Raw genomic sequence first — 9,479 nt, 5'->3', positions numbered from 1 at the left:
AAAGTTTGCAGATGACTGCAAACTGGGCGCCATAGTGGAAAGTGCATCAGACACAGATATCCTTCAGAAGGGATTCACAGAAACCGATAGCTGGTGCCAGAGCCATGGCCTGAAGTTAAATGCCAAAAAATGTATAGTCATACCCTTCGGGAAAAGCAAGGTAACCCCAAGCTACCATATAGGTGGCAATCCTCTCAGCACAGAAGAGCTTATCAGGGACCTGGGGACCCAGGTTGACAGTGGCCTTTCTTTTGACACTCACATTGCTAAAGTGGTTAGAAAGACCTTCTACATTGCCCACCTGATCATGAAGGGATTCACATCCAGATCTAGTGAGGTCATTGTTCCCCTGTACTCTTCACTTATCAGACCAATAATAAGAGTACAATGCCCCATTCGGGATGTATCTCACCCGACATCTGCAGCAATTGGAGAGACCCCAAAAGTCCCTCACCAAAAGGATAAAGGGACTCCAACATCTGTCATATGCTGCCAGATTGAAGAAACTCCAGCTCTATTTAGTCGCATACCATCTGTTCAGAGGTGACATGTGCCTGACATACAAGGCCATGTCCAACCAGGAATTAATGGACATGCTCCACCTCAAAAAATCCAAATCCACCAGAACCACTAGTGCAAGTGACTTAAACCTTAGCACGGACATAAATAGGACATGCTGGAGGGATAGATTTATCACTCAGAGACCCCCTATGCTGTGGAATAGAATCCCGGTCCATGTGAGGCAGAGCACCTCACTGGCTCTGTTCAAGAAGAATCTTGACCTGTGAATGGGAGATCGTAGGTTTACCCCGGGAATCGTCTCTGTGTCACTGCTGGACAGAGGCACAACAAACTAATGGGCACAGTATTGTTTCCATATAAGGGGTGGCGTAAGCCACAAAACTCTGGGCTAGGCTTATAAATGCCTTAGGGCAGATAGCCTAGTATGAACCTATGAACCTATCTGACCATGTTGCATTATGTTCAGATATTAACTACTTACAACAGCCTCGTCCAACATCAGTAGTGTATTCCACAACATAGGCGTACATTGGCAAACACTACCGATGTGCCCTAGGCCATTTCTAATGCTAGTCAGAGAGTGTGTTTGTCCGACACATTGTAAGTGTAGTTTGCCATGACATATGTCATGTTTAGTATACTGTGCCTCTGTCTACCCGTGACATAACAGTGATACCCAGGGTAAACCTACCATCTCCCATCCACTCATTAAGATTCCTGTTGAGGAGAATCAGCGAGTGACTCTATGGATAACCTGTACTGGTAGTTTACTCATGCGTGGGGGTGGCTTCTGTGTTATGGATAATGCAGTACAGCTTGTCCTATGTATGTCAGTGCTGGGGTTCAGGTCCCTCATGTGCATAGCTCACTGCCATTCAGATTGTACAAGGTGCAGCATGTTCATTGATTCCAGCTTGGACATGGCTTTCTACATCAGGCACAGCTTGCATCTGGGTGGCCAGCATGGCAGTGTGTGGAGTTGCACTCTAATCAGGCAACACATTACATCTGTTCAAGCTCTTTGATACTCCTGGTGAGGTACTGTTGTGGACTTTACAGTTGATGGAGGTGTCTGCTGAGGTACACCCCACAGGGGCTGTTGTCAATTGTAACGCTGATGAAGGATAACTGCAGAACCATAATGACCTCCCCTTATCTAGATGTCATAACCTTCATGATTAGGTTGGTATATGGATTGTTTCTGTTAACACTACAGCCACATGTTTGTCCAATGCAGGATATCTATCACCTTGTGTACCCAGGTCTGTCATTACATGTTAAGTATGTAATGGGTTAACACCTATGTGGTAATTGGTGGTCACTCACTGTATATCCACAGAGGTTGACTATACAGTTTTCTCCATTTAACATGCTGACATGGCTATGGCACCAGTTGTCTGTTTCTATGTGGCCCTTTTGTGGGATGCTTGTGTCAGCTGGAGTGTCAGATATGTTGGGCAGTTTGTAGTCCTCTGCAAACATGTTCAGGCACAGTCCTTACATGTTGGCCTGTACCTATGGGGCATATATACCAGACGGTGAAGGTCCCAGGACCAAGCTTTGTGGGATACCTGTTATATGTGGTTTGTAGTCTGACATGGCTGCAGCATGTCTGACCATGTCAGTTCTGTCGTTGGTCTAGTTTGCAACCCCTCTAGTGACATAGGGGTGTATATATAAGCTGGTGAGCATATCTATATTGAACACGTAGGGTATTGTATGGAAGGCTTTGCAAGGTCCAGCTACACTGTGTGGACCACATTGCCCTCATCAGTGACCTCAATTACTGTTTCAACTGAGTCACACATGTTTAGGGGCAGGGTCTGCACTTAATAAACCCACACTGGGTAGGGTCGGGTGTCAATAGATCCCCAATATCTTTATGTCTGCGGAACATGCTGATCCTTTCCATAGCTGTGCAGACCAAGCTTCTCAGGATTCTGTGGTGGTTGTTTTTAGTATCCATTCAGGCGACACCTTTCTTGAGAATGACCACTGTTGCTGTACACTGCTCTTTGGGTACATATCCTGTGGTAAGGCTGACATAATGTCAGGGAGGCAGCAGTCTGCCGGGAAAGATATTTTGCATTATGGGGGGGGGGGGTTGCACAGCACCTGTCAGGATGTATGTTGGCAATACGTGTGTGTGTTTGGTATGTTGTTTGTAATATTTGTGTGATCCAGAGCATATGTGGGAATTCACAACACACTTCCTACCATCAGTTGCAGCAGCCTTGGGGTTATCCTTAGTGTCCTGTACAATTTGTATCATAATAGGTTCATAGGTTCATACTAGGCTATCCACCGTAGGGCATTTGTAAGCCTAGCCACAGTGTGTGTGGCTTTTGCCACCCCTTGCTATGTGAATATTATGGCCATTTATGATTTACTTAGCTGTGCCTCTGTCTGGACATGACACAGTAAAGACCCCCAGTGTACATCTACAATTATCCATCCATTTTGCAAACTTCCTGTTGAAGAGTGTCAGTGAGGGGCTCTGCCTAACATGTGGTATTCTGTTCCAGGGTGTGGAGAGACTCAGGGTTAGGTATCTGTCCCTCCAGCACATCCTATTTGATTATGTGTTGAGGTTGACATCTGACTCACACAGCTCCAATGGCTTTGAGTTTTCTGGGGTGGAGCATGTCCATTACTTCTGTGTTGGACATAGACTTGTACAACAGACATACAATGCCTCTGTGTAGGCAGTATGTGACTGCATTCAGCTATGGTGTCTACAGCCAGGCAGCATATGACATATATTTGAGTCCCTTTCTGACTCTTGGTGAGGTACCTTTGAGGTCTTTCTAACTGCTGCAGGTGCCAGGTAATGTACATCCCAAATGAGGCATTGTACTACATTATGGTCTGATAAGGGAACAGTATAGGGGCACAATGACCTTTATTGACGTAGATGTGAATCCTTTCATGATACAGTGTCCAATATAGACAGTCTTCCTAGCCAAATTGGCGATGTGACTGTCACATAACAGGTTACTGTCCACTTGTGTCACTAGGTCCCTGATTACTCCTTCCATACATAATGGTTTACCACCTATGTGGTAATTTGTGTGTACCTTGTGTTGTATTTGGTGGTACATTCATACTGTCCACTGTCTTCAGGACAGTGGGGTGGGGTTCCTGTGTGTGAGAGTGTGGTCTGTAGCATGCTACAGACTGTACAGCAGTCTTGCCTACGGTTAGTTGCACATGGGTGGACTGCAATGACGTAAGCATTGTCAGTTAACTGGACGTATAGGTGTCTGTGCTGAATATGGATACTCACCCTCCTTTTATGTTTTGTTCCAGGTTTTGTGGCCATAACACATGATATGTGGTATTACCTGGTAGTGCTGGTGTGCTGTCACGAGGCTTGCAGCAGGTTTCTATCACTGGACAGACATCAATGTTCTCCATACTGGGGAGGGCCTCAGGAGCATGCATATTGAGGTTTACACATCTGGCATTGATCAGCATTACCCTTCTGTTTCTTTCCAGTTTTGTTTTCTATGGTGGTGGGTTAGTCTTTTCGGCCTTGCCTACGAAAGGATCTGTGCAGGTTGCAAAAGCCTTAGGCAATATCCAGATGCCCATGGGTAACAGGTGCAAGCCATCCCTGGAACAGCAGCATGTCTCACTATGGAATCACCTATTACAACTGTATCAGGCATGTTGTTTCTCCTTCTGTCCTGTGACTGTTTAGCACACCAGCTTTGTGTACTATATGTTACATGTGCTAGGTCTGGAGGTTGTTTTATTGGGTGCCTGCTTTGGAGGCTTGTGTTGGTGTTGTGTGTTTGTAATTAGGGCCTCTGGGAATGTTTTTGTGTTTATGTGTTTGGTTTACAGTCGTTGTAGGTCTATGTGGGACTGTGTTTGTGGTGTATGTGGTTACCTTGACCTCCTGACTAGTTTTGACAGTACTGATTTGGGGGTGCTCAGGCTCCGGTTTGGATACCTGGTTGCGTCTATCACATATATTTGTATTTATTGGGGTGAGTTGTTGTTGTGTGTGTACTTGGGACAGGTGTCACATTGCCTCTGGATTCACAGATTCTACTTATTTTGCCTGGCCTTAGGGGATTGTATGTGTGGACACATTTTATTGCCATACTAGTGATCACTGATTACTTCACTTTTTATGTTTGATCTATCATGTGGTAGCTTCCTCATTCTCTTCAATGGTTTAGTAATTGCTGGAGTCCAGCATGCCAGATGCCTGGGTGTATGGCATTGTGTCTTGTTGTTATTTGTGATTGCAGACTCCAAGCACTATTGGCTGTGTTCATGGTATGCCTGTATAACATGTTCTGCCGTGTGTCCCATATTCTGGACTTGCACAGGGCCTTTCATGGATTCCACATTGGTTTGTAGGGGTGCAAGCTATGCTTTATACATGTGTTTCACTGTGATATTCTGGCCAGGGACTGGGGTCGGGATGTGTAACTACAGTGTGATTACTCTATGGTCTGGTCTTACCAATGTGAGGGATACACTTCTCATCTTGACATCCAGTACACATATTTCTGATTATCACATCCAGTATGCTTACCCCTCTTGTGGAAGTGTTACATTTTGCATGTCCATTTTGTTTGATGGATTCTGGGAAATTGTCTACAAATGTGTCGGTGATAGTATAATACAAAGAGTATAGTGACAAATGTCTCAAAAGCTGACTTCACACTTCTTCAGACTGAGATGGTATCCTTTAAGCCCACTGGGCCAGTGGAAACCACAACACACAATGGTGACTCCTTCACAGACGCTTTCTACGGACATCTCCAAGAAAGCCTGGACCATGCAATCACAAATAAAACCAAGACCCTCTCCACCAAGGGAAAGTGGCCTGTCTGGTGGACCCCAGCCATAAACAAACTGTATAACAAATGAAGGATACTAATGCAAGACAGAGCTAAATCTCCTAAAGGGAAGGCAGCTGTGATCAGCACTAGTAAAAAGCTACATTCTCTCATAAAGACATTCAAGGTCAACTTTGAGACAAAAATCACCAAAGACAATAAAGATAACCACAATGCCTTCTTCAGTTATATCAGAAACCTGGGTGGGAACCCTCAGATATGCTCAGAGTTGGTACACAACAACATAAATTTCAGCGACCTGACAGATACTGGCAACATTCTGGCAGACAGGTTCAGTGCAATTTCCCCCCTCCCTCACCCCCAAAAGAAGATAGTTATCACAGCTGAATGTAACCTCACTGTCACCTCAGATGTCCATGTGAGAGCTGCACTCAGCAAAGACACAAACACAGCATCAATGGGACCTGATGGTATCCCCAGTTGCATGCTACGTGAACTCCAGAAGGAGCTAAACCCGTATATACAAATGCTATTTAACCTTAGCCTTGCTACAGGATATGTACCTGAACACTGGCGTACAGCAACAGTGGTCCCACTCCACAAAGGAGATGCCTCCACAGACCCTGGGAACTACCACCACACAAGCTTAACAAGCCTTGTCTGCAAAGCTATGGAAAGAGTCATTATGGAGCTCTTAAACAGAGACATTGGTGACCTACAGACCCTTGATCCCACCCAGTTCAGCTTTGTACAGGGCAGATCCTGCCTTTTGCACCTAGTTGACTATTTTGAAACTGTCAGTAGGGCCATTGATGAGGGCTAAACGGTCCACACAGCCTATCTGCACCTGGCTAAGGACTTTGACACAATACCCCACTCAGGCATCATAGACAAGCTCAACAGCTGAAATATAAAACCATATGTCACAGGATAGGTTGCAAAATGGCTAAGAAACAGAACCCATAAAGTTGACATTGCAGGTGCGTTGTCAGATTCAAAGGTCAGTCACAAGTGGTGTCCCACAAGGATCTGTCCTGAGACCCCTCTTATTTGGCATTTACTTTTCAGATGTGAAAGCAAACATAGGAGGGTTGTGGCTGACACAGTTTGCAGATGACTGCAACCTAGGCACCACAGTGAATACATCAGGCGGCACACACATCCTACAGAATGCCCTCACAAAAACAGATAGCTGGTGCCGGAATCATGGTCTGAAACTGAATGCAACTGATGTGTAGTCATCCCCTTTGGGTGGAACAAAGTACCCACAAATTAACACATAGGCAGCAACCCACTGAGCACAGAAAACAAATCAGACACCTGGGGACCCATGTAGATAGTGACCTCTCGTTTGACACCCATGTTGCCAAAGTGGTTAGAAAGACGGTCTATCTTGCCCACCTTATCATGAAGGGTTTTCCATCCAGATCAAAGGAGGTCATTGTACCCCTATACTTCTCCCTTATCAGGCCCATGATTGAATACAAAGCCCCATTTGGTATGCACCTCACCCAGCACTTGCAACAGCTGGAGAGACCCCAAAAGTACCTTACCAAGAGGATTAAGGGTCTACAACACATGTCATATGCTTCCAGACTAAAGAAAATCCAGCTTTATTCAGTAGCATACCGCCTACTTACAGTTGACCTATGCCTGACATACAAGACCATGTCCAATCAGGATTTGGTGGACATGCTCCACTGCAAGCAATCCAAATCCACCAGAACCATGAGAGCTAAAGATTTGAACCTCAGCACATACATGTATAGGACATGCTGGAGGGAGAGTCATAACTCAGAGGCTTCTCACACTCTAGCACAGAATCCCAGTTCATGTTAGACAGAGTCCCTCACTGACTCTCTTCAAGAGAAATCTGGACAGGTGGATGTGAGATCGTAGGTTTACCCCAGGGGTCCTCCCTGTGTCACTACTAGACAGAGGCACAGTCAAGTTATTCGATTAAATAAGGGGGTCATAATGTGTCACTACTAAGTCAGAGGCACAATATTCGGAATCTATTCTGTACACTTACCACTATAAGGGGTGCCAATAGCCACATCACTATGGCTAGGCTTATAAATGCACTAGGGCAGATAGCCTAGTAGTAAACTATGGTGTATGTGTAGGTATTTTCAGTCAAGCAATATAATGTGGTATGGGGGGCTTGATATCTTCATGTATTCCAACACAGGCCTGGTGCAGTTCCTGCTATTAGGACAGTGGTCTGCAGCAAGCTATATAGTAGTAGGCAGTTTTAGCCATTGGTATTTGACCATGGCTAATCCATGCTGCTTCTTGTTGTGGTACCAACATGGGGGTGTGGTTATCCATGACATTTATTGCTAGTCACCCTCGTTTTGTAGCTTGTTCCATGTTTTGCAGCTGTACATCACTGTATGAGGTGTGACCTGGTAGTGTTAGGGTGCTGATGTGGGCTTTGACCCAGTTTCTATTACAACACTGATATCTACATTCTCTATACTGTGTGCGTTTACACTGCACGCATCTTGCTGTTTATACTTCTGGCATTGGGTAGCATTACATCTAGGTTCCTATCCCTTGTGGTACCTATGAAGGTGGGTTTGTGTTTTTGTGGTTCATGATTGGTGAGGGTGAATGTTAGGGTTCTCAGGTGTGCATATGGTACATGGTGTTACATTACTTAACACATGGCATTCATGCCTCAGGTGGTGCTGCAGGGCTGCCTCTGTCAGATGCACATACTACACTCCCTGTACATGTTTGGAAGCAGGTTGTGTCATGTTAGGCGTCCCTGTTACTATATGAGTGAGTCGGAGGGGGTATCAGTCCCAGTGTTCCTACTGAGCCAGTGTATGTGCTATGCGTTGCCTCTTGCCAAGGCCAGGGCATACTGGGCACACCTCCTTCTGCCTACTGGGGCAAGGTCAGGTTGTTCCTCCTCCGAGTCACCCTCTGCCTGTGGTGGCCTTGGCAATGGTTGGGGTATGTTTGGCCCAGCCCTATGCTGGTCCTGCTGCAGCTGTTTCTGCAGGATCATATTATGTAGCATAGCACATATCATGATCATTTGGGTACATGTAGTTGATGTGTACTGCAAGGCTCCACCAGATGTGTCCAGACGCCGGAACTGTGACTTGAGCAGCCCAAACACACGCTCTATGACATTACGTGATTGTGCGTGTGCCTCATTATGGCGTTCCTGTTCAGGTGTGTGTGCATTTCTGATGGGTGTCATCAGCCACGGCTCAAGTGCATAATCTGCATCCCCCACTAGGTGTCCGTGTGGGAAGTCCCCACTGGCAAATGATTGGTACAGCTGCGTCAGATGCCAGATGTGGGAATCGTGGTAGCTCCCAGGGCAGCCAGCGCACACATTCATTATTATGCCCTGGGCATCACACACGACCTGGCAGTTGATGGAGGGGAATCCCTTGTGGTTAATATAGGCTCTACCCCGCTCACCGGCTGGTGCTTTGATGCGTATGTGCGTGCAGTCTATTGCACCCAGTACCTCAGGGTATCCCCCACTATTTGCTGGAAGAGACGCATATTGCTGGCCAATACCTCACGGGCAGTGGGGAAATATACATGATCACCGACATGTGCTGACATGGCATCCAGGAACTGGTGCAGTACCCTGGAGGCTGATGCCTGTGATATCCCCATCATATCACCAGTTGGTCTCTGGAGGGTACCCGTTGCTAGTATTCTTAGGCCAACACATACCTTGGTTTCCACTGGGATGGGTTCCCCTCTGTTGGTTCTGTGTGTGAGGCGTGGCCTGCACAGCTCAACAATTTGCTGCAGAAGGTCTCTGTCCACTCTGTAGCGCTCTACTATCTCCAGCTCATGTAACCCATGGTAGGTGACCCTGGGCCTGTATACTGTTCTCCTTCTCCTCACTCTGGGTTGTCTGTCAGCATCTGCATTGTCACCACCCTCAGCAATTCACCTATGCCTGATTATAACAGCTATGGCAGCCCCTAGCATTTCTGCTCTGAGTTCAGCTTTTTCAGTTTTCAATTCTGATAGCTTACTCCTTTCTTGCAGTATCTCTTGAGAGAAACACCCTGCACTGCTGTTTGCAGTGTTTTAAGTGCTGGGTTGGGCTTCTAGTCTGCCTGTGTAATTGCCTGCTTCTGTTATCACCAATTA

This window comes from Protopterus annectens, chromosome 10.part0 (assembly GCF_019279795.1).
Source record: "Protopterus annectens isolate FY-2018-M chromosome 10.part0, PAN1.0, whole genome shotgun sequence".
Classification (NCBI taxonomy): domain Eukaryota; kingdom Metazoa; phylum Chordata; order Ceratodontiformes; family Protopteridae; genus Protopterus; species Protopterus annectens.
Note: the sequence above shows the minus strand (reverse complement) of the source record.